The following is a 26,434-nucleotide window of genomic DNA, read 5'->3' on the forward strand; positions in this document are numbered from 1 at the left end:
CGTGGAACTGTAAAGAGTTCTTTGTCTTTAAAAGAATGGGTTGTCAGATGACACCGGGATTCATTTACCGAAATGCATTTTTCCAATTACAGAAGTAGTTGTCCTGTTCTTTGGGATCCTATTTTTAGTTAAAGGAAGTACAGGTGGCATTTTTGATAGGTCAAAAATAAAAAAGTTTCGTATGACCAACTAAGACGTCACAATGCAGTAAGCGTGTTTTGAGCTTGCTGGAATTCTTTTTGAGCTCTTTGATCCAATCATGCCTTGGCCTTTCCTTTCCTAGGCCTGATTCACACAAGGTAGAGAATGCGCCATTTTAGAGTGAAGGAGAGATCATTTCAGCTCTGACTGTTCCTTCACGTGAAAACTCCCTGCAGACAGAAAGATAGAACAGCAGGGATGGCACTTAGAATGCCTCTTCTTTTGAGCTGTGCTGGCATTCTGGTTTGCAGGGAGTTTTTATTATTATTATTATTATTATAAGGGACCATTCCAAAATGGGAACGTCCCTGCTTGTCCACCTACAATCTGAAATGATGCAATCTATCCTCCCATCTCAGTGTTCTGCCACCTCATTTCAGGCAGTGCTCTGGTAGAGGCCAGCAACCCTGCAGAAGGAGAGCCCGTAAGAGCAAGGAAAGAGCCTTTCATTCAGTAGAAGAGATGCTATGTTCCCATGAAGCTAAATGAACACATGCGAAGCTGCCTTTTACTGGACCAGCCTCTTGGACCACCAAGGTGAGTATTGTCTGCTCAGAAGGACAGCAGCTCTCTGTGGTCTCAACAAGCTGAGGTCTTTTACATCACCTACTGCCTGGTCTTTTAAACTAGAGGTTCTGAAGATAGAACCTGAAACCTTCTGCAGGCAAAGCAGAGGTTCCATTGGGCAACGCAAGGTCCCACCGAGTCACAGCCCCCTGTTCACTCAAGAGGGCTCTGGGGTCTGTCCAGTGCTGAGTTGGCCAGTCGTCTTGGCAAGTATCTGCAGCCAGGGCCCCTCCCTTCTCTATAGCCCCACCCCTTGTGATGACAGTCATCAGGCTTGCCCAAATTCAGCAGCCAAAATCAGAGGGTCAGTCCTAGATATGCACAGCTAAAATTCTAATTGTCTCTGATTGCCAGGCAGGAAGGAGTGATAAAAGAAGCAGACAAGAGATTCACATTATCTGATGCATTTCTTTGTGGTGGGGAAAGGAAGGAGGGGTGAGGGGAGTTTAACAGCAGTCAACTCCGTATTTGCATATGTTTGTTCTTCCCAGCGAAATCAATCTCTTTGAAGGATGCAAGAAAACTTTGGAGGAAGAAAATATTATTAATGCTGTAAGAGAACACAGAAAGAAGTCTTTAGTAAACATTTATTTTCCAGTAGAGATCATCATTTTTGACAAGTGCTTATTTTCATTATTTTTTTTTAGATTAAAAAAAATAGTAAGAAAAAAGTGTCTTGAATTGCTTTGAATGTCAAAAGAAATTAGGCTCGGAGAGAGTCTGCACGCAGAATGTTACATATAGCGGTTTACACAATTAATAGCTGAGCGCTGGGATTTTGTTTAAAAATGCATCTGGGAATCTGCTACAAAGAATTTCGAAGGAGGGCATTTTCTGTGGTATACCATAGAGTATAGGATAAACAGAAATCCTAGAATGACATCATATGCCCTCTGAGCTCCCTCCCCAAACTCTGCACTTCTCAGGCACCACACCCAAAACTCCTGAAATTTTCCAAACCAGAGTTGGCGTTCTTATGCCAAATGTATAGAAACACTACAAAAATTACACACAAAACTGAAAGATACAAAACCAACAGCAAAAAGCAAAGAATTAAAACTATTCACGGACACACATATATCAAAAACTAAATGTGGATATATCACTAGTATCATTCAGGTAAACTGGGAGAAAAGGAGATGTTCTCAGATCCAGACCTACGAGTATGTTTTGTATAGACCAGGCTTTCTCAACCATGGTTTCGTGAAACCCTGGAGTTTCTTGATGGCCTGGGAAGCGTTTCCTGAATGGAATTTTGTTAAAGATTTATCAGGTGATATGAACATACATGGTCATGTTCCCCCATCCCAAAATGGCCAATGATGGTCCTGGAAGGGTTGAGAAGTGGAACGGCCCCAGGTAGGTGTGTCCATAGCTATGTTCCCCAAGCATATTCTACATGATCACATCACTTCTGGGGTTTCTGAAAGCTTGAAGAATATTTCAGGGGTTTCTCAACGGTGAAAAAGTTGAGAAAGGCTGGAATAGACAGAAGTAGTTGGGGCTGTTTAATGTGAAAGAGATATTTGGCTGTCCTGATTTCTTAGCAGTACCAAAACCATGGAATACTTTTGAGTTCAAAATGGTGGTAGGGAGAGACCTGCATGCTGCTCTGAGTCGTCTGAAAGATTGCTCACCTTTAAGTATTGCCACCCCAGGCCAAGTACCCCAAAATATCGAATACCACTCCAGTATCCCACAAAAGATCTGGAATATGGGGAATATTCATTCCACTCAGGTGTAATTTTGGTGCAGGAATGTGATTTGACACATACACAAAAATGAAAATGGTTAGATATTATTTACCAATTATCTTAATCAGTTCTGAGCATCCTACTGTGGGGATGGACAGAGCTGCCTTCAAGCAAAGGTATCAGTACCTGTTAAAAAAAAAATTAAATGCAACGTATCTTTGGAAGAAGACTTAGGATCTCATGGCAGCTTCTGCATTGGTCTGTGATGACTCTGCAAGCATTTATTTGAGAGGGAAAATGCAGAAAGCCGGTTGCACTTTATTTAATATTCAGATAAGTGCTATTCACCTGCTGTTAAGCCACAACATCTAAAGTCAGTCCTTGAATACTGATAATTATATGAAACAGAGTCCCCTAGAGGCTGGTAGTCTAGTCTGGATTCACCTGGAATACAAAAATGGGTAATATGGTAGTTTATAAGTATAGAAGTAGCTAGAGTTTACCACATTGTCCTGGAGCCAATGTACATATTTCCCCCAGAGAGGACAGGCATCTACTTGTGGGATTGTTGATAGGGATAGAGGACAACCAGGTCATCTCTCCTTTCTGTACGACATTCAAGTCTAGTTACACGCTAAAGGCCAACGAGGTTTCTTGTTCGGGTCTTGCTCTTCCAACGCGGACCAACACGGCCAGCTGCCAGAAACCATCTCCGTTCAATGTGAATGGTTTCGATCCATGGATTTTGCTGTGATTACCTATTCGGACTTGAAAAAGCTGAGACACAGTCTTCTCTGCCTGAACACCTGGAAGACGGGTGTCAATCAGAGCAGCCCGTGCTGAAAGCTTGACCGATGGCCTGTTCATGAGGGCAGCGAATCCAGGACATTCACCAATCTCAAGATGCATTAACGCTGGACTGTGTTTGGCGTATCAGATCACAGGACGGACAACCTCCCCAACCAAACAACTTAAAGCACGTTGGCTCTCCCTGAACAGCACTCTCTAACTGTTGAGTATTGTTTCGTATTCTGCGTCTCTGCTTCCAGCTCCCCCGGCCCTTTTGTCTCCAGATGCCTTGTCCCTTCATTTTGATGAGGACTGATAACACCTTACAGCCACATGGGAAGCAACTGGGGAACTTCGCTACTCTCTCACAACACTCTGGGTATAATTACACTGCTGCACCTGCTCATTCCTCCAGTGACTTTGTTTGTCTGCATGCCCATCAAAAATCCATGCTGTGAGGGCAATTTGATCCTCTCGTAGTCCCCCTTCCCCCCCCCCAGCCAACAACTTAAACCGCAAGAACCAGCCGCAGTGTGTGTTAATCCAACAAAACTGGCATGGACTTATTTGCATTAAAAGATCCCTGTGATTAATCTTGCTTCCCTCCTCCAACACGCAAACTTTTGTATTCATTCCTCTTCTCGCGGCTCAATATTTATCACGGGCAATAGTTCTGCAGATAGTACTCATTATTAGCATTGTTATAGAATATTACATTGATCGCTGACAATGCTGGTGCGGAAGGTAATGGGTGGAAATGTTTCTTTTCTAACCAGCCTGTTAAATACAGTCGACTTTGGGAAATGCCTTGGCAAGGCAGAAGACAAGATTGTTGGGATTTCTTCTTTTTTTTAAGGGTGGCGTTGCACTTCGAATGCATGCTGCTTCTGATCTGCATATCTTCGCATGTCTGCATATCTTCGCATCTTGGCAAGGCAGAAGGCAAGATTGTTGGGATTTCTTCTTTTTTTTAAGGGTGGCGTTGCACTTCGAATGCATGCTGCTTCTGATCTGCATATCTTCGCATGTCTGCATATCTTCGCATCTTGGCAAGGCAGAAGGCAAGATTGTTGGGATTTCTTCTTTTTTTTAAGGGTGGCGTTGCACTTCGAATGCATGCTGCTTCTGATCTGCATATCTTCGCATGTCTGCATATCTTCGCATCTTGGCAAGGCAGAAGGCAAGATTGTTGGGATTTCTTCTTTTTTTTAAGGGTGGCGTTGCACTTCGAATGCATGCTGCTTCTGATCTGCATATCTTCGCATGTGGGACTGAATGTTCATTCCTGTGAGGATCTTCGTGTGTTCAGCCACTGATATCTGATCAGACACTTATATCTGAGCAGTATCGACACTGAGTGCAGGACGGATGTCAAATGGGAAGGAAGGATTCTGACCCCTCTGTGCAGACTACGCTGCCAGCTGAATTCCCACCAAGGGAAATGTCCGTCACCCTAGTTTGACTTCAGTATTTTATGAAGTAGGGCTGCATTCTGCACATGCTCCGGAGATGACAATACTGGTAAAAGACTGGCAAAAGGAAAACGACGGGAGATGAGTCATCTCCTTCCCAGACACAGAGCACTCCATCTCTTAGGCCACGGGTAGTCAAACTGCGGCCCTCCAGATGTCCATAGACTACAATTCCCATGAGCCCCTGCCATAATGCTGGCAGGGGCTCATGGGAATTGTAGTCCATGGACATCTGGAGGGCGCAGTTTGAATACCCCTGTGGCTCTGGATGAAGAAGAACAAAAGGTTAACCATTTCACATCTTGCTGAAATGTCATCACTAAAGGGGCATAGACTTGTGGGAAAGTGGGAAGATCATAAATGAGCCTAGTAAGTTGAGATTCTGAAGGGGTCATTGTTTATCCTCACACTGTTTAGTAAAGCACCCATGATTAGGATCAGCCTAAAGCACCCCTGATAAGCCTGCAGTGTGGAGAGGAAATAGGGGGATTTTGCTTCTCCCTGTCCTGAATGTCATGTAATCTGTTAACACTATCAGACTCTGTTCCAAAAAACAAAACAAAATACTGGCCCTAATATCTAGTTGTCTGTTGAAGGGCAGGATTCCAACACTGATTAGAAAGTATTAAATATGAAATTCATAGTGCAGAAAAGGGATCAAAATGCTTACAGTAGAAGGGAAGTCAGAGTTCATACATGTATATACAGAATCTTAATAACCGCAGCATCAGGGGATGACTTTGCATACGTAAGTACACTATGTGAAGGCTGTTTTTATATGCACTGGTGACATGCATGCTTGAGACAGATGCACAGGTACTCAATGCCACCCACAATGCCACCCACATTGCCCTGTCCCTTTAATACCCATATTATGAGTCTACTACCGAGTCCGATCTTTGGTCTACCTTTCCAGTGTTGTCGGCTGCAACAGGCACCAGTTCTTCTAGGTAGAGTCATTTTACGATGTTGATACGACACAGATCCCAAGGAACTTTCTGCATGCAAAACAGCTCGGAGGTATAGATTCTCCTCTTGCTCCTGTTTTGAGCTTGGGAGAATCTTCAGTTTTTTGGCTTTTTAAACCACAGTGCTGGCGACTTGACAGAACTTTTCTTTTTTTACTAGTCTGGCCAATAAAATCCTGGCTGGCAAGCCTCAAGGGAAAGGCCGCCCAAAGGAGTGATACAAATCAATTGCGGATGCTAAGTTTGAAAAGGAAACCGTCAAAAATGTATCGGCTTAACAGTAGCTCCTTTGAGTCAAGTAGAAAGCCAGATGAACTGAACTTCCCAGGGTATTAATCGCCCTTTCTGGATGTTGGCGTTTAAAGAACTTTAACCAAACAGAACAAGAGACTTCCCAATTTTACTCCCCATTACTAGTTTAGGTTAATTGTCAGAATATCAGATAACCGAGAAGCGCCTTTCCCTTAAACAGTCTCCTACCGCCCCCCCCCTTGCAATTGTTTCTCTGTAATATATTCTAGGCAAACATTTGTTCCACTGATCATTTCTGGGCAAAAGACATGAATCACTAGACTGGGGGAAAACCACAAAGGCAGCTGTGGATCATTAGAAAACAGGCATCCCGTTCAAGAAGCCAGCCATCAGAAGGTTTTCGGCAGGAAACTGCCTTGGCTTGTAGGGCTGTGCTGTGTAATGAAAGCAGAACGAAAGAAATTAGATCATTCCTCCTCAACACACATTCATTGTGAGAAACTGCCCCCCCACACACACACACTCTATTGAACTTCGGCTAATGATTAACTACAAACAATCAGGGGTAATCTTAGACAATGGAGGGGTCCGACCATCCATGGCTCTGCCCACTGAAAAAGAGGGGGGGGAAGAAAGAGAGCAGGTGTTTGCTTCTGATTGCACCAGCCCTGTCTGAGGCTCAAGCAGCTGCCTTCTGGCAGCAGAGGTGGCTTCCACCTACCTTGCATGGGGTGATGGCTGCTCCTGGCATGGCCCTGGGGCATGGGGAGCAGCATTGGGGGCAGTGATTCTGCAGTCCCATCCTGAACTTTTCCCCAGGGCCACAGAATCACTGTCTCCAGTCAATGCATATGGTACTGACCTCTTCAAGCAGGCAGGAATAGGAAAATTCACATCCTGAGAAGTCTCCCACCCAGGCAGTGGCCAGACACACAGGCCCAATGAGGTTGCTGAATCACGTGACCTCAGGGCAATGGAGCTACATAAGTGACATCCGGCAACAACAAACTTACGGGGACCCTACGGAGGTTTCCAGGTCAAGTGATGGTTTCCCGTTTCCTTCCTCCGCAGGGCCTTCCTTGATCGTCTCCCATTCAAGTATCGACTCTGCTTCTCTTCTGAGATCTGATGAGACCTGGACACCAAGCCATATGAGGACAGGTTATGGGAGCGTGGTCTGTTTAGCCTGGAGAGGACTAAGAGGTGAGATGACAACCCTCTATAAGGGCCTACTTGAAGGGCTGTCACAGAGAAGATGGAGCAGGGTTGTTTTCTGTTGCCACAGAGCAGGGGTAGTCAAACTGCGGCCCTCCAGATGTCCATGGACTACAATTCCCACGAGCCCCTGCCAGCATTCGCTGGCAGGGGCTCCTGGGAATTGTAGTCCATGGACATCTGGAGGGCTGCAGTTTGACTACCCCGCCACAGAGGGTCGGACCAGAACCAATGGGATGAAATGAATTCGAAAGAATTTCCTCCAGTCCAGACTGACAAGGGATTCTGGTTGGGGAGGGGCATCATCCAGACATGGAATGGGGGTCACTGTGGGTGGGCAGGTAGTTGTGAATTTCCTGCATTCTCCTGGGGGTTGGGCTAGATGGCTCTGGGTGTGCCCCTTCCAACTCTCTGATTCTAAAAGCTGGTTCACTATCATGTCCTCTAGATATCTTCTGTCCACCTATTCTCAACTGTCAATGACTCTAAATATCCTCCAAGACATTTTAAAAAATAGGCCACTGAATTTTCTAAAAATAGAAGATGCAGGTTAATATAGCACACCGTGAACATCAGCATGGATAAAAGACACAACCCAAGGATTGGGAGTGATAGTTGCACGCTATAGTACACATGGACGTATTAACATTCAAAAACCTTCCCTTCGGTATCCCAGCAAACATTCCACTGTAAATATCGATGGGGAATAAAACCTCTTTTCCTTGCCGCTTAAAATAATGCTTCATTTAAACATTCAAAACAACCCAGTTTCAATTTATGCTTTTTTCCTCCCACATCGTCGCTTCTTCCTCTTATAATGTTATTTCGCCGTCTTCTAGATCAAAGGCATAGTAGTCTATAGAAAGCAAATTAGGAATGTGTTATTTTCAAGGGAGGAAATCTCAGTGAGACTTATAATTTTATTTCCCCCCCCTCGTTGTGCAGAATAACATAAATCAAAAGAAGCAATAGTCTACCTTCTGTTTTGACTACTTTGACCCTCTTCAACCCCTGCCAATTTTTATCTCATTTTTGTTTAACTTTGTACATCAGAGTTTAATTTTAAAGCTGGTCCAGAAGACAGTGATGTATAGGTTACATCAAGGATAGCTTAAATTACCCTCTCCCTAGGGAGTCGAAGAGAGGTGGGGAGGGTCTTTCTCCTCCAGTGGAAAGCAGCTGGAAAGAGAGGTGGACAGATCCGACCCCCTGGACTTGACCATCTTTTCGTCTGGACCACCATTACTCTCTCTATGTGAATAAAATTTTAAATCTGTTAAAAAATATACTGGGAACGTGTGCCCAGCCAAATTGTTTGAAACAGAAATATGGGTTAAGGATCAAGCATAAGCAAATCTGAGATGTCAGTTAGGAGAAAGGTGGGGTATAAGGAAGTAGAACAAACCAAAACAGTAGGTGTCTTCAGACATTATGTCCACGTGAACTTGGAGTCTATTGAACACACATGAAGAGAGCCCACACAAGACATTTGATGTGTGTAGTTACTGTTTCATGAGAACTGGGCAATAAATAGACTTTCCAGGTATGTACAGCTAACAAATCATGGTTCTGATTCTCCTGTATGGACATGGTACTACATACCCTAAAACTCTGAATGTTGGCCTGTTCACTCAAAATGGAAACAACATGTATTGACTGCTCAGTCAACAGGCCAAAATGCTCAGTCAACAGGCCAAGAGCTTATGCCAGAAAGTAACATCTTGGGGGTAGCATTTCTTCCATCGGCACTTCTGGGCTCCATCATTTTATTTGGGATTTCTTAACATCTGTCTAAGCTGTCTTTGCATTTGGAAGAGGTAGTGAAATTTCAAAGCAGTTTGCAAAGACTGAAAATAGGGTTTCCAGTCCCTAGGTTGGACTTCTGTTGTCTCCAGACAACAGAAATCATTTTCTCCTGAAGAAAATGGCTGCTTTGGAGGGTGGACTCCATCACATTATACCCCACTAAGGTCCTTCCCCATCCCAAATCCTGCCCCCAAATGTCTTCAGGTATTTCCCCACCCAGAGCTGGCCACCCTGACTGAAAGACCAGAAATGTACCATCAATAAAAAGCATTCTAGAGACGTTTCTAAAGAATCCAGGATATTTAGAAAACAAACAGCTTAGAACAATTTCAAAATGGAGATGCCACACAAGCAAATGGCTTGCACTGTTTAATCATAGAAACCATGTTTGAAAACTTACCTGCGGGTCCGCTTGGTTGCTTATGCCCCCCACAGGGCCCTTCACTCTGCAGGCATGAATTTACTGGTTGTCCCAGGCCCCCGGGATGTTCACCCGGTAGAATGAGTTCCCAGGAGAGCTAAGGGCCCTGCTGGATTTGTCAGCTTTCCGCAGGGCTGCAAGATGGAGCTTTTCTACCAGGTGTATGGTTGAGGCCAGGGCAGAACTCCGGCATTCCAACTAGGACCCCTTCCCAGGTTTACTAGATCTTCACCCACTTCCCAGAGGAAGAAGACTTGGCCTCCAGCTGAACAAGGTGGGAGGGGACCGATTGATTAGAAGTTGTCGCCACTTGTTTATTGTAAAGTGGGGGTTTTATGGGGTTTTACTGGTTTTTAACATTTTATTATGTGAACTGCCGCGGGTTCTTAGGAAAAGTGGTGGTATATAAATCGAAATAGTGAATGAATGAATGAATGAATGAATGAATGAATGAATGAATGAATGAATGAATGAATATGCTTTCTTAATATAAATAAAATATAGCTACAGTTGACTAAAAGAAGCAGATTGTGTAGAAGCCATTGGGAAGCATCTGTCCAAGTAGCAAAAGATGGATTTCTCAAGACCAAAGGAAGGCACCACTACCACCTTCACCACCAAAAAACAACAGAATGCCCAGGTACATAATATAACGCTGACATTTGCCCATCCCGAGCAGGAAGCAGAAAACAGCACTGCAAGCCCACACCGGGTGGGAAACAGAATTTGCCTGCATGCTTAAAGCATCCCCCCTCCCAGGAACAGTTCTGAGCTGAGGATGAGCCACAGGCTGCTGAGACAGAAAACTCAAATCTGATCTGCAACTCTGAAAACCCTCTTTCCAATTATCCGCCACAGGGCGAGGCGTGCCTTTTGATGGAGTCAACTGCAAACCACAAGGAGAGCGCTGTAGCAGACCACAAAATACAGGATTGGCACCACCTGTCTCTGAGGAGCTGAAGTTTCCGAGTTCCTTTATCACCTGACCTGCTGACCCGAAGATAGCAAAGCTGACCTCCTCTACCCCGAGGAGTCTATTGCTGAGATTCCCCCAGGGGAGTGCCAACCAGCTGCAAGCTGATCCCGTGATTAACCCTTCTGTGTTGTGGATGTAACACTGGAGTCAGGGTAATAAAGCTTTCACTGCATAACAGATCCTGCGCTTTGTAAATTGTTCCTCTTATCAGCTCCACTCGAGGCTGTTATCCCCTTTGCTGGGAGGCAAAGCTGCCAAGCTGTTCTTTGGAAAAGCTTCTGGCTCTATAAAGGAAAGGATATGTATTCACTTGCTGCGGAGGATAATGGAAAGGAAACGCTCCTTTCAGTAAAAAGCAGTCTAAGCTTGTTGGGGCTCCTCTGTATGTCCAAGCAAAAGAAACACTAGGGCACCATTGACCGGACTGAAATGGAAAAATCGGAAACGCGCGAATTTTGAAAGAGTTGCCACTAAATTTTGTAACCACAAACAGATGCGAATGTGAAGGGTTTTGCTGAGACAGTTGCACCATTGTGCAATTTTGGAATCTTGGAGCAAGCGACAAAGAAGTTTGATAAACTCTGCAATCTTTGTGTTGGTTTTAAAATTCTTATTCTACCCTCAACTTATTACGCTTGCCTCTTCCCTCATCTCAGTTTATTCATAGAATACATTCTCATCTCTTTTGTCAAGTTGCTCAGGACACGGTCCTCGTCCCTTCCATTTTACCCTCAATAACACCATGATGAAAGTTAGGCTGATAGTGGGGATGCCAACCTCCAGGTGGGATCTGGGGATCCCTCTGGAATTACAGTTCATCTACAGAGTGCAGAGATCAGGTCCCCTGGAGAAAATAGATACTCTGTCTAGAGGATGGCCTCGATGGTGCTATACCCCACTGAGGTCCCCGTCCTCCCCAGGCTCCATCCCCACATCTCCAGGAGTTTCCCAACCTGGGAAACTGGGGGCAACCTTACCCCTATCCTCCACCAGTGACAAGGGGGGACCTGGAAACCCTAGCTGAGAGAGAGAGAGAGAGAGCAAGAAGGGGCGATTTTTATACCCCACTTTGCACTGCTCGAAGGAGAAGCAAATTGGCTTACAATCGCCTTCCCTTCCTCTCCTCAACAGACACCCTGGGAGTTAGGTGAGGCTGAGAGATCTCTGAAAGAAACTGCCCCATGAGAACAGCATTATCAGGGCTGTGACAAGCTGAAGGTCACTCCGCTGCATGTGGAGGAGCAGGGAATCAAACCCAGCTTGCCAGATGAGAAGCCGTTGCTCTTAACCACTACACCATGCTGCCTTTGGGGAAAGAGAGAGCGAGATAGAGAGACTGGTCCCAAGTCATCCAGAATGCTGCATGGGACAGTGGAGAGTTTAACCTGAATATTGAATATCCTAACTGGACACTTTAACCTTTACCCCAAGCTTGCTCAGAGTCACAAAAGTTAATTCTAATAACTTGGGGGCACATACTTTTGTGTAGTGAAAGAGCAGGTTCTTCTTCCAGCAGGTCATTACAAAACACCCATCAAGAGATGCCTGGTTGTTCCTACAGAATTAGCTTTTTCCAAGTTGATTAGCACCTCTAGGTTTGGTTGTTTTAACCGTGTTGTTTATGATTCATGTTTTGCATTCCGTTTATGCCTGTGTATCTGATTGTAATGGCCTTTAGCCACACACAATAAATGTGAATGCAACAACTAGATAAAGAGTTTTGGCTCTCAAGCTCTTCACAGATGTTCAGCTTTCACAGACTAAACAGATACTGTGGGGGTGTGGGAGTAGAACTGTAGCAGGTGACCTCAACCCCTGACCTAAGCCTGGGTAATCCACTTTTTGCGTGGGCTTTGCCCATATTGCAAAAGAGGATTCTTGTCTGTGCAAATGGAGAGATGGGCCATTGCTCTGTGGTGGAGCATCTGCTTGGCATGCAGCAGGTCCCAGGTTCAGTCCATGGTCACTCCAGTTCAAGTATAGGGTAGTAAAGGTAAAGGTATCCCCTGTGCAAGCACCGGGGCATGTCTGACCCTTGAGGTGATGCCCTCTAGCGTTTTCAGGCAGACTCAATACGGGGTGGTTTGCCAGTGCCTTCCCCAGTCATTACCGTTTACTCCACAGCAAGCTGGGTACTCATTTTACCGACCTCGTAAGGATGGAAGGTTGAGTCAACCTTGAGCCGCCTGCTGGGATTGAACTCCCAGCCTCATGGGCAGACCTTCAGACAGCATATCTGCTGCCTTACCACTCTGCGCCACAAGAGGCTCTGGATGATATGAAAAGCCTTTGCTTGAGACCCTGGAGAGCCACTGCCAGCCTGAGTAGCAGTATATCAGGGCTCTCTCAGCCTCACCCACCTCACAGGGTGTGTTTTGGGGCGATGAAAGGGAAGGCGATTGTAAACTGCTTTGAGACTCCTTTGGGTAGAGAAGCTGTTCTGACCAAGTACACCCCAGCTTGTCGTCATTTAAAACATACCAATTTGCTTTTAAAAGGTAAAGGGTAGAGAAAGGCAGCATATAAGAACCAACTCTTCTTCTTCAGTAATATTAGGGCTCTCTCAGCCTCACCTCCCTCACAGGGTGTCTGTTGTGGGGAGAGGAAAGGGAAGGCGATTCTAAGCTGCTTTGAGACTCTTTCGGGTAAAGAAAAGCGGCATATAAGAACCAATTCTTCTTCTTCTTCAGTATTATCAGAGCTCTCAGCCTCTCCTGCCTCACAGGGTGTCTGTTGTGGGGAGAGGAAAGGGAAGGCGATTCTAAGCTGCTTTGAGACTCTTTCAGGTAAAGAAAAGCGGCATATAAGAACCAACTCTTCTTCTTCTTCAGTATTATCAGAGCTCTCAGCCTCTCCTGCCTCACAGGGTGTCTGTTGTGGGGAGAGGAAAGGGAAGGCGATTCTAAGCTGCTTTGAGACTCTTTCAGGTAAAGAAAAGCGGCATATAAGAACCAACTCTTCTTCTTCTTCAGTATTATCAGAGCTCTCAGCCTCTCCTGCCTCACAGGGTGTCTGTTGTGGGGAGAGGAAAGGGAAGGCAAACATAAGCCGCTTTGAGACTCTTTTGGCTAGAGAAAAGCGGCATATAAGAACCAATTCTTCTTCTTCTTTCCCCCAACCCAGCAGTTTTTGAAGAATGTCTCATCTCTCATTCTGAATCTTTCCCCAATGCATTTTCAAGACCCTTCTCACCTTGGTAACTATGTGCCCTGAGGAGAGAATGCAGCAACAATTCAGTAAAATTATCTCGAATGAGGGGATTTCTCCCCCCCCCACCTCCCCCCCCCCTCTCTCACACACATACACACTCTCTCTCCTGTGGGCTTTCTGGGGAAAAAGAGCATTTAGCCCATTAACGACCATTAATGTGTACCATCATATATTAACGGGATTTAATGCGCAAAGGAAAAGACTCAACCTTTCAGTTCATTAAATAAAACAAATTTTCAAAAAATCGTCTATTTACGATAGTTAGGGAAAGTCAGAGAAGGAGCTTAAAGGCCTTTGCTGCAGCGATTAAGAACAAGACAGAAAATGATTGGAAGGTTGTGGGTGGGGGGGGGGATGTGTTTCCTCCAAACCGGCATCTGCATGATGTATCCAAGATGTCGCTGATCTTTGCAAGGAACTTCTTTCAAAATATATGTTTTTTTTTCCTTTTATAAGATCCTCACACATACTTGTTTAAAATCCCATCAGGGACCATCTTATAAACGAGGAACTGCGTCTCTCGGGACAGGCCCAAGTTGGAAGAAGCGCGTTATTAAAAAAAAAAAAAATACATAGAAGAATGCTGAGCAATATAATTAGGCCATTTCTTTCATTTTTTGTTATCTTTTAAAAATGTATAACCAAATTTTAATTAAGCATATTCTCTGGATGTTTGAACCAGGGAAGGAAGGGAAGAAGAATACTCCGGCTGTATTTCCAAGGGATTAATTGTATCAATTTCAGTCTCCTTTTCTGATCTCTGCCACTACGGATGCTTTCCTTTTTCTTCCCTTGGCAAAAAACATCTCCGCTACCTTGGATGAGAAGCGGTGATGGGGCTGTCTGTTTGTCCGGGGATGTGCATGGGCATCTGTGCGTCTGCCTGGAATCGAAAATCTGCACCTCAGAAATGGAAGGGAAAAAACCTACACATACAATTCCCTGCCGTTCTCCTTTGATGCCCGTCTTTGCGCATAGGAATCACATAGTGTCCATTGTCAAAGGGACTAAGAGACAACACTGTTTCCTTGGGTGGTTTTCTAACTGTTGTTTATTAATAGCTTGGTCCTGAAAGCTTATGCTAAGGAGGAAGAAATGTCCCAGTTCTTGACTGTAGACCAGGCTTTCTTGGATGGCTCTGGAAGAGTTTCCCGAATGGGTGGTTTCCCGAATCTCCATCTCCTTGGGATTCTGTTCCAGCTTGTTTACCCTCAGCCACTACAGCAACCAAGCAGAGCTCTGGATATATACATTAAAGAAGCCCTATATGCATTAAAGAAGCCCGGCACGAGACTGGAGCTCTGCAGTTATCAGGATCATCATAGAACAGATGCGTTCCTTCTGAACAGAATGACCTTTTCTTTTGATCAAGTTACCAAACACTAAAGGTTAGGGATTGTTTGAAAGGAAGCTAATACTTAAAAAATGGATTTGGGGGTTGGGGTGGGGGTGGGGATTCCATTCTTTCAAGACCGACTCCACCAAAACCAGTAATTATAAGATGAGGTTTAATCACATAATTATTTTTGAAGGTTTCCACAGGAGGGAATGTGTTGATTTTGTAGTTCCAAGAGGAATCTAAAGGTATCCCCTGTGCAAGCACCGGGTCCTGTCTGACCCTTGGGGTGACGCCCTCTAGCGTTTTCATGGCAGACTCAATACGGGGTGGTTTGCCAGTGCCTTCCCCAGTCATTACCGTTTACCCCCCAGCAAGCTGGGTACTCATTTTACCGACCTCAGAAGGATGGAAGGCTGAATCAACCTTGAGCCGGCTGCTGGGATCGAACTCCCAGCCTCATGGGCAGAGCTTTCAGACGGCTGCCTTACCACTCTGCGCCACAAGAGGCTCTAAGAGGAATCTACAACTTATGAATGAAGGCTGCTTTTGAGAAGGAACAAAGGTTGTGAAGAAAAACTATCCCACAAAGGGCACCTGTCCCAAAGCCCATTCATTGCAAAATTAAGGCCCATTTCTTTGTCTCTTGTGCAGAGCTACAACATGAGAATGAAGAGAGCAAATTGAACTGTTTGTGTCCCATTTTCTTAATTCACACATAGCGTTTGACCTGGATGGTGCAAAAGGGCAACCACAGAGAAAAGGAAAGTGTCCATCCTGCTTTTTATCGCCCTAATAGAGGCGAACAAAATATGGAGAGAAAATGTATTCCATAAAGTTTTAAGGGTGTTATTGCCTTCATCTATCCCCGTTAACAGTGGCCGTGAATGCCAGTTGCATCACTTCTTAGAGTACTTGCCACCTGGTCCCTTGTCCCTCAAGGTGGTGAGGAGATCTGGGTCGCACTCCAGAAGATTGTTAATCCTTCCCTAACACAAGGGACCTTTCCAGAGAAACTGAAGCAGGTTGTGGTCAGGTTGCTTCTGAAAAAAAAAATGATGTCGGATCCATCCAGATACCACCCAGTCTCACCTTTGCTACTTCTGGGTAAGATGGTTAAGAGTGCGGTCACAGAAGAACGACAGAGCTTCCTGGCCATGGGTTGGAAACAGCTCTGGTCTCCCTCACAGGTGATCTTCAAAAACAGCTTGGTCTAGGCAGGTTGGTTGCTGCTGCTATTGTTGGATTTAATGGCAGTTTTTGACACTGTCGATCATGGGCTATAGGCCCACTAATTTGCCCACCTGACGGTTACCTCCAGGCTAGACTACTGTAACTTTCTCTGTGCAGGGCTGCCCTTGGAGTTGTTCCGGAAATTTCCACTGATCCCGAATGTGGCAACAATGTAGAGCACAACTTTGACCTGTGCTCTCCCAGCTGCACTGGCTCCAGATTGAAGAATGAATTACGTTCAAGGTTTTGGTTTTAACCTTTAAAACCCTAAACCATTTGGGACCATAGTATCTCCAGGACGGTCTTTCCCATTATGTCCCCCAAAGAGAACTTAGGTCGAGTGATCGGAATCTGCTCAGGACCCCCACCCCCAAAGAAATCAAATTGGTCTTGGCCCTGCCCCAGCCTGGTAGAACATTCTACCTGGTGAGATGGGGGCCCTGTGGGGCCTCTAGCAGTTCCACAGGGCCCGTAAAACAGATGTTCCACCAGGCCTAGGGAAACAGCTGATTTCAGCTGACCACCCTGCTTGATTTCCACATACTGCCCCCCCCTCCCCAGACAGGAGGCAAAACTGGGCAAATAAGGACATAGTTAGATTTTATATGTCGTTTTAAAAGAAATATTTGTATTTTTACTTCTTGTAACCTGCCCTGAGTCCTCATGGAAGGGTGCTTCCCCCCCCCCTCCACCTCAGAAAAAGGAAAATTAAATTACAGGAATTTCATTTTATTTAGTTTATTAATTGAATTGATACGGCCACCATTCCTGGCCAGCCAACTCGCGGCGGCTTACGACATATCAGATAATAAAACAATAATAAAACCGTAAGACCACATACACAATTCCCTCCCATCCCAATTCCCAGATTACGGCCACCCCATATTTGCTAGGTCACTCACCTCTACAACCTCATATCCAGGGAAGGTAAGATGGCTGGAATATCCGAGGAGGGGCTATAGTTCTTTCTCACCCTGACCTCAACTGAATGTCTGGTGGAAGAGCTCCATTTTGTAGGCCCTCTGTACCTGTGACAGCTCCTCCAGGGCCCTTAGCTCTTCCAGGAGCTTATTCCACCAGATATTTATTTATTTTATACCTCACTTTTTTCTCCAGTGAGGTCCCAAAGTGGCTCATATTGCTCTCCTCTCTTTCATTTTAATCTCACAGCAAGAACCTTGTGAGGTAGGTTAGATGGAAATTCCATGACTGGCCCAAGGTCACCGAGAATCTTCCATGGCAGAGTGGGGATTCAAATCTGGGTCCCTCAGATCCTTGTCCCACACCCTAACCACCCCACTACGTTGGCTCTTGTACTAATTAGTACTTAGATGGGATCCCCCACCCCCCAAAAAACTCAGATTTCTAGTTTCTGGGGGCCACATAACATCTGGGGGATTATATTCCTTCTAACTCTTCTGTCTAATGTCCAATTTGCATCAAGCCCATTTGGCAGACCCCAAAAAGACGAATATTTCTGCTGAACAAGCTTTCAGATTCATTCAGTCATTCCTGTTAACTGGCAAACTTCCACCCCCCTTTCCCCCTTTCAGTATATAGAATTTCTATGAAAGCAAGATGTAATTTGCAGTTAATTAACTCATCAAATGATTGTTCTGATTAATCAATTAATGTTTTTAGACCCAACTGAGCCATTTTTTAACAAAATTCCTTATGAATAAAGTGGGCCTTTTAATTCATACAGCCAGGGTGATCCGCTGAAATGAGTGACAGGCCAGTAAGTGATGCTCTGGAACAAGATACAGGAGATGCTCCTTCAATTACAGCTTGAAAGCTCTAATAGTCATTGATTTGATTCATTCATTAAGTACAGATTAAAATGTTGAGTTCACAATCGGGATCCATCTGTTGCGGGAAAGAGCGGGCAGGACTGGTAAGCCAGGAACCAACGAGGAGGAGCAGCACGAAACAAGTGTGCCTCTGAGTTTGTGCAGAGTATTTCTCCCTCTTGATTGAAACAAGACTTCACCTGGATAGCCGATCTTGTCAGGAGGCAAGCAGGGCCAGCCCCAGTTAGGACTTGGATGGGAGACTGTCAAGGGAAGTCTAGGCTATAAAGTGGCTGCAACTTGTTGGTCAAACACAAAATGAAAAAGACCACCCATTTCCTACAGGATTGCAGTTTGACTTCAATTACAGGGTTGCCAGTGAACTGCAGGTAGCTTGTCTGTGGCAAATAGGTTAAGCAGGTCTGAAGCGGTTCAAAAACCTGCAATACCTGTTTGACCAGAAGTCATAAAAGAGTGAACCAACAGGAATTAGCACATATACAACTGTCAAAGATGCCTTTGATCTGATGTGCTTCTTTTTAAAAAATGTCAGCCAACCGTCACCTCTCTGAGACAAGTTTGAGCCTCTTGTTTGGAGAATTAAAATAGCTTACACTCTTATCCCAAGCAATCCTTGTGCCTCTTTGATGCAGGCACCATCTGCAAGGGGATTGCCACAAATTTTATCTCTGTGTGATGGAGTGCAACCTGCTCAGACCTTCATTTCGAGTTCTCAGGTTGCAAGGAAGGCAGCAAAGAGGCAAATTTTCCCCAGCTCTGCAGCTGTAGTTTCTCCAAGGGTCCTCTACTAAAAGCATGTACCACACATGCACTTTCAATGCATTTTAGAAGTAGGTTTTCCTGTTCCGCACACGAAAATCCAGCCACAAAAGCACATTGAAAACGCATTATCCAATTTGTGTGGATAAATGCGCATCCCATCTTCCTTCAAGGCACTTTGCGCTGGGATTTCACTGTGTGGAATGGCAATAACCCTTTGCGAATGGCAGCGGAAGTGGATTGAAAGTGCATCATTAAGCATATATGTGAGAGCATCCTGAGGGTTAAAGGAGACTTCAGAGCCTTTTCTACGATTTCTACACTAAAAGCTGCAGCTCTGAAATATCAAGAAAGGGCCACCCCCACCCCATAGCTGTCAATTGGTAGCCAAACAGGTGATCAACAACTGGGAAACCCTTAAACCTGTCTGACACCATTGGCTGCTGAAAGGATCCCTGGAGATCTTGCTGGCAGAACCAGGTGAGAGGTCTTCTTGTTTCCAAATCAGAGGCCTTCAAACGTTTGGCTACTTTCTTCCCACTGATCAATAGAAGACTTCTGTCCTTCCCCCCAAGACTGAAGAACCATGCAAGGCCAGGCCTTGCTAGACCAACAGGGCAAGTCAGGATTTGACCCCTGGGCTCAATGAGCCTCCTCCGCTTTTGCAGTGCAGTGCAGTCCTCAACAGAGTTACACCCTTCAAAAGACCCTGGGCTTCCATGGGCTTAGAAAGGCACAACTGCGTTTGGGATTGTGCCGCTTATTCGGCTTGCCTGCTCGGGACTGAGCCCGAACCCAGCAAGAGTTTAGGATTGCACAACAGGAACAAAGTTTGGGAAATCAGGACGGGGTGGGGAGGGATTGAATAAACTCTCTGGAGATGTGTGCTCAGGGGAGGACAGATTGCTTTTACTGGCTCACCCCACCCCATCAAATAGCTTAAAAAAAATCACCAGGATTTTGAGTGTCCTTGTGGCGCAGAGTGGTAAGGCAGCAGACATGCAGTCTGAAAGCTCTGCCCATGAGGCTGGGAGTTCGATCCCAGCAGCCGGCTCAAGGTTGACTCAGTCCTCCATCCTTCTGAGGTTGGTAAAATGAGTACCCAGCTTGCTTGCTGGGGGGTAAAAACGGTAATGACTGGGGAAGGCACTGGCAAACCACCCCATATTGAGTCTGCCATGAAAACACTAGAGGGCGTCACCCCAAGGGCCAGACATGACCCGGTGCTTGCACAGGGGATACCTTTGCTTTTTTATGGTACACTCCCAGAGAGCCATCAGGTTTCTGTTACATGTGCACATCTTAAAAACAAACCAGCCAAACAAAAGCCAGCTAGCATCCCAGTCCCATTCATGCAAATGTTTCAGATGAGGAACCTTCCAAAGGGCATGTGAAATGTACTAATCCAGGGTTAGTCAACCTGTGGTCCTCCAGATGTCCATGGACTACAATTCCCATGAGCCCCTGCCAGAGAACGCTGGCAGGGGCTCATGGGAATTGTAGCCCATGGACATCTGGAGGACCACAGGTTGACTTCCCCTGGACTAATGTCTCCTGGCTGTTGCCTCCGGGATCCGTATCCCCACCGCCCTACCCCGACCGCAGAGGTTATGCCAAGACTTTACAAATTTGCTTCCACGCAATGGCCTGTTCCTTCTCTCTCGCTCGGGATGCTTTTGCAGGCGGGTGGCGGGATGCGAGTTGGGCAGAGTCGCCTGGAGAAGAAAGGGAGGGAGGTTACCTGGTCGGAAAGGGAAAGGCCCAGGAGAAGAAAGCCAGCTTTTGGTTAGGTTTCTTTTTTGTTTGGGGGAATGGAGGGGAGTTATTGGGGCTAAGAAGAGGCAAGCAAAGGATCTGGCCAGCCCAGCCTAGAGAATCGCAGCTTTTCCCGGCCTGGCCGGAGACGCAGCGTCGGTGGGACTTTCGTGCGCCAGAGAAACCCAACTCTTTGAGGCCGCGGCAAACCCCTCGCCTTGCCAACCGGCGTGCCTTGGCCAGCGACAGCGGACTGGGCGTTGGACGGGAGGCAGGGGAGTAACGCGAAAGTTGCGCAGGAGCTTACAACACCCCCCCCCCCAAAAAAAAAGAACCCGCCCTTGGAGGTTTTTAGGCTGCTCGGAGATGCTCCCCGCTCCTTGTGAGGAGTCAGGCTTTGCAGCCAGGCCGCGCCTACCCGGGGCTGACAGGAAGAGGGGACAAAGGTCAAGGCGGGGTCTCTGATACAGAAGCAGCGTTGGAAGTTCGAGACACGTCTGGCGGCGCTCACATCAGTATTTTTTAAAAATTAAATATATATATTTGAAAATAAAAGAAGCTCCTAGGACTTAGTGGCAAGGGATGCGTCCCGAGGCCCCTTGGAAGGGGGAAGAGGAGCACGTGGCTCGTCCATCGCCGTGGCCTTGACTCCTGTGGCTCCTTTATGCAGGCGTGGGGCCCTTGGAATCCAGCTGCGCAGTTTCCGACACCCGGACGGCCCATTGGAGAGCTGCAGTGGCCATCCCGCCAGCTGCAGCCAGGAGGTGGTTGGCACATGCAAATAGGGATGAGCAGAAGCGGGGACCAAATCTGAAAACCAGGGGAGGCAGGGGGGGAGGGGGTTGGGGATGGGGAGATGAAGCAAGGCGTCGCCCGCCTTTCCCGGAAAAGCGGGACGGAGAGACCTTAAGGCGAAGAAATAGACACTTTTTTTTTAAGTGCTACCCGATGGGAGTTTCTCTTTCAGAACTTCTAAATCCCTTTGAAAAGGCAGAGAAAGAGGGGAGTCGCTTGTTTGACAAGGAGAAAAGCAGACGGGGAGTGGAGGGGGGTTCAGAAAGTTTGTCTCCCCCCCCCCCGAGAATGGCGGCGTTTTGCGGGGCGCGTGCGATCCCTTCCAAGCTCGGCGGAGCAGCAGGCTCGCAGAAAGATCGGCCCTGGCTCGCGCGAGGCAGGGGGACTCCGAGGGTGGCGACGCGGGGGCAGGCCAGGGCAAACCAGCTCCGGACGACCCTTGCCCGCAAGACAGGCAACCTTATCCTATCTCCTGGCTCCGTCTACGCACACCCTTTAGGATCCAGAAATCCTGACTCCCGCGGGGCCTCGCCCTCTCTTCTCGCGGGTTGAAGCAGCGTTCAAGTGGCAAGCTCGGGATCCCTGCCGGGTTTCCCCCGTTCCAGGGTCGATCCTTCGGAGCCACTCGAACGCCACCCCCTTGGGTCCGTTAAGGATACCGCGCCGGGCAAGAGGAAAGCAACCTGGAAGGCTCCTTCGCCCCGAACCATTTAGAAAGCCAGCTAAGAATAAATTTTTTTCTGGGGGGCGGGGTGTTTGTGTCCGAACTTTGCAGGCGATTCCCAAAAGACATTTCCGCCTCTCCTGTCCCATCAAAGCCCGGCCACTTTGCCTAAGAGTTCTTCTTTCACCCCCCCCCCCCCACGACTTTTTTCAAGACACCGGATTACTTTCCTAGGAAAACTTTGCTAATACTTTGGTCTTTCTTTCGGGAAAGGGTCGGCTTTCATGGTTTTTATTTTTAATTTTTTTTTTAAACGGAAGCTGCGCCTTGGGCCACGTGAAGCCCCAGCAATTCAACGTCTCCAAAAAAACAAAAGCTCATTTCCTTCTTCCCCTTTTTCTTTCGCTCTTTGCTCTTAATAAAGACAATGCCAGTTTGTTGGTGGTGGTGTTGTTTTAAAATTTCCCCTTAGGGAAAATACAATTAAACTTGCACTAAAGTCAAGAGGCGAACAAAAATAACAACAACAGCAACACACACACATATATTTAAAAAAACCATCCAGTTATTGCTCCTTTTGAGAACAAAAGCAAATCTTTGCCATCTGAGAAAAAGTGTCGTTTCAAACCCTAGACAAGGAACTGGCCGAAGTAGTACATATGCTATAAATCACCGGTGGGGAGAAGGGGAGGTGTTTAGTCTCTCTAGCAATTGGTACATCTTTCCCAAATAATACGGAACTAAACTTTCCTTGGGAGATGGCGGTAATGAATGGGCATCCCCAAACTTTAAACAGCCTTCTCCCAAAGTTTGGGGAATGGGCATCCCCAAACTTTAAACAGCCTTCACGTGTTAAGTGGGTCCTATGCAGGAAGGGTTGTGGACATCTTGCCCCCTCCCCACCCTGACCCTCCTAGGCCCAAAGGACCCTGGCTCTCCCCCGGGATTAGTTCCAGGTCCTCTGGGTTCTTGCTTTCCCAGAGGCCTAAACATCAATAAGAACTTCTGCTCAGATGGACTTTTAATTTAGTCTTGATGACTATTCTCTGCCCCCCTCCCCAAAGATGGGGTGGGGGGATTGGCCAAAGAATTTGTGCTTTAGAGACTCCATCCTGGGTTCTTCTTTCCTTTTCCTTTTTAAAATGAATGAGGAGTCCACGGGGGAAAGGTAGAATGGTGGATTCTCCTGGAGATCAATCAAGTAGTAACAAAGTAGTAACAAATCCCTGCGTCTCTCCCCATGCCCACGCGGGTCCTCAAACGCCTCCTTTAAATAGCTAATGGATCGCGACGATATTGATTTCAGTTTGGGGAGGGTCGGCGGTGTTTACAACGTGGTGTTTTCAGAAAGCTCCCTTCCTCCTCTCGTTTTAATGTTCAAAAGCATCGCCCTGCCTTCCCTCGCAAAGCTTTTCCTGAGCCTGAATGCTCAGATCTCGACCCCTCCCTCGTTTTTCTTTTCTTTCAAAAACACTTTATTTTGTAATAACCAGCTATTCCCCACTCCCACCCCCAAAACGCAGCTAAGAAGACCAGGATAGCGGGGTGTCCCCCCCAGACCAAAAACAAAACCAACCCACAACTTTGCAAAAACAGATCCAAAGTCATACTGATAAATAAGTTAAGTTAAGGGGTGATTCTCTGTCGTGGTTGCCTCTCGCAGCGACCGGTTTGAAAACAGCCCGGACGGAAACCTTTCCCTGCGTCTTATTTCTTTATTTTTTAAAAGAGAGGAAAATAACACAAAGCCCCAGACCCGTTTCATTGTCTGCTCTCTCCTTTCCCTGAACAGAAAACCCCAATTTGGCCGCCCCGGATCCGTCTAGGGCTTGCAGAAGCCTCATTGTCCATCGCTGGTTCTTACTACGAGGGGATAAGTGCAATCCAGAGGATCCCAAGTGATGAGTTCTAGAGAGAACATTTCCCGCCCGTTCTTTTCCTCTTTTTTTTTTCCTTTCCTGCCCTCCTCCTGGGGTGGTTTAAACCGGGCGGGATCCTTTTGTTGGACGGCTGAAGGCAAAGCAACTAAGGCAGAAATTAAGCCGCCCCAGATCAATTCCCTGCCAACTTTCGTGCCACCCAGCATGCACCTGGCTCTTAGGGAGACAAACCCCCTCCTCCCCCATCGTTTAAGAACAAAGAGGCTCGGCCGGATCCGCTTTGGACGGCCGCATCCAGTGTCCTGCGGAGGTCGAGCTACCTGGACAACTGTGTCCAGCCAGGCAGGTTTACATACCCCAGCAGGCAAGCTAGAAGAGGAGGAGGAGAGAGATGAGCCCACTGCTTGGGTGAAACTAGAGGGTGTGTGTTGGGGGGGGGGATTTGGGGGGGAACCAAGGCTTCCCTGACCTTAAGTTGACGTCAAGCCATCGAAAGATGTCGTCCTCGCCCCCCCCACTCCATGCCCTCCACTCACCTCCCCCGAAAAGTAGCGAGCAAGTTTTAAGAGAATGACTCGACGCCGAGCGTTTTATCAGGACCTTCCTAAGCGCACTTTCTCAGGAAGGCAACCCCGGCGCGTATATATGAATAGACCTCCTTAGGATCGCTCTCCGTGCCGGGCAAAGAAGCAATCACGAACTGTATCCTAAGGACCTTGAACGCACAAATATATATTTATATATTTCTCCCTTAGAACCTGGCTCTTCAGGTGAGCCTTTTGAAAGATGCCCCCTCCTCTCTCTCCCCCTCCCCTTCCGACAGGTATCTCTCCACCGCCCCGCCCCACACTCCCCCAGGATTGCAGCATAAGAGTGAAAGCTTCTAGCGCTGAGATCTGGCCCCACTTTCTCCCCCCCCCCCCAGCAATATTGCACTTTTGCGCCCTGTAACCATTGCACCGCTTAGGCACAGAATAAAAACCGACGCGGTCAATTTCCTAACGTGCAAAAGGAGGAGGCGAGAAGTTGGGGGGGGAAAGAAGTTGGGGAGAAAGCGAGCCGAGCCTGCCCAATGCATGGGTTCCCCCCCTCCCTCCCTCCCCCCGGGGTCCGCGCGAATATTTCCGCAAGCCCTTTGGGCCGGAGCCTGGTCTCTCGCCCCCTGGACGGTGAAGCCGTTTCCCCGGGGCCGCGGGTCGCAGTGGCATCTCCGGGGCTCAGCGCGGTCTCTGCTGTGGCCGTCGCGAATGGGCTCGCCCGCGTGGAAGCGCCGGTGGAAAGACGGGCAGATGTCAGGGCGGCTCTAACGGCACGCAGCCGCCCCGATGGCACCGCCGGGCGCAAAGCCCGCTCCGCACACGCGCACCCGCCGCCGCGCTGGGGATCTTTTGGGGAGGGAGGGGGGGCGGGAGAGCTTCCTGCGAGGATCTGACCGCTCCTGACCCGACCGGATCCTGCATCCGAGTGGAAAGAAACCAGCCAAGACGCCCCCTCCCCTCCGCTCCCCTCCCCTCCCCAATAAGCCCCGTCAATGAAATGGAAAGCGCGAGAATCGGGCAGGCGGACAACTATCGAGCACTCACCCATTTTGGCTCGGAGGCAAGAGGAATAAATTTGGGGGGCTTTTCCCCCGCCCTCTCCGAGGGCTCCCAAGACACGGGGGCTTAGGCATTTATTTGTGCCTCGTCTTAACGAGCGGCTCGCTTTAGAAATAAACATAAAGAACAATAACGCGGCAGTAATAAGCAATGCACAGGTATCAATGGAACAGAACAAAACTTTCCTACTGTTTTCGGCAAAGGGGGGGGGTCCTCCCCTCCCTCCCCCCTCCCTGCAACCCCCCTCCACCCCTCCCCCGGCATTCTCATAAGAAGTCGCCAACATCTGCATAGACTGTTAGGAGGGATCCCAATTCCTGGAGAGACCCGAGAGAGACTCTCCCTCTTTAAAAGCCCCTCAAAATAAATTGTTACAGTAAAAAGAAGGGGGGGGGAGTTAGATCATTCATTTGCCCCCCCTCCCTTCCCAAAAAGGTTACAGCAGGCTGGGGGGGGGGAGGAGGAAAAGCACAACAGGAACATTTATTTGCTCCTGATGTTTGCTGCACTTCTTCCCAAGTCAAACCTCTGGGTCTTAAAGGCGCCCTTTTCCAATTCGCCGCCGCTGCTATTAAATCTCTCTCGGCTACACAAAGGAAAGCAGGGGGGGAGGGGGGAGTGGCGGGGAGGGCAGCAAAAAAAGTGCACTTGGCAACCGGGAAGGTGCTCCTGATCCGTGTCCCTAAAGCACTTGGGACACAGTTAAGAGTCCATCCTCTCCCCCCCCACCCCCTTCGCGTCCCCTGCCCTACCTTATTGCAAGCCAGGAATACGCAATCGAACTCGCAGCGCATCGATTTGTCAAACGCTCTTTTTCTTCCTTTTTTTTGCAGAGCCAGAATTCGGTCTCTCTCTCTCCCCCCCCCCCCACTCTCCCACCAATGAATTTGGACTAGGGGGGGGGGTCTCAAAAAAAAAAAAGTGCGTGCCTGTGCGTGAAGGAGAGAGTCCACTGGCTTCTCTTCCCCCATCTCTCTATTCCCCCCCCCCCCCCCCCAATTTGCAAGAGACCACCACCGGCGACGCTTTGGA

At 47.5% G+C, this 26,434-nt stretch overlaps 1 long non-coding RNA gene across 2 annotated transcripts; it reads right to left on the minus strand.

Moving 5' to 3' along the window:
- Positions 1-1,065: 1,065 nt before the first annotated feature.
- Positions 1,066-26,419, minus strand: LOC143823532 (uncharacterized). Of its 2 annotated transcripts, XR_013226500.1 has the most exons (4): positions 26,155-26,419; positions 6,957-7,078; positions 5,632-6,377; positions 1,066-4,780 (listed from the first exon to the last, which is right to left on the minus strand). It is a non-coding gene; the product is annotated as an uncharacterized LOC143823532 (long non-coding RNA). The 2 variants fall into 2 exon arrangements; XR_013226499.1 differs by lacking the exon at positions 1,066-4,780 and having other exon boundaries at positions 4,970-6,377.
- Between the last annotated feature and the right edge of the window lie 15 nt (positions 26,420-26,434).

This window comes from Paroedura picta, chromosome 14, assembly GCF_049243985.1.
Source record: "Paroedura picta isolate Pp20150507F chromosome 14, Ppicta_v3.0, whole genome shotgun sequence".
Taxonomy (NCBI): domain Eukaryota; kingdom Metazoa; phylum Chordata; class Lepidosauria; order Squamata; family Gekkonidae; genus Paroedura; species Paroedura picta.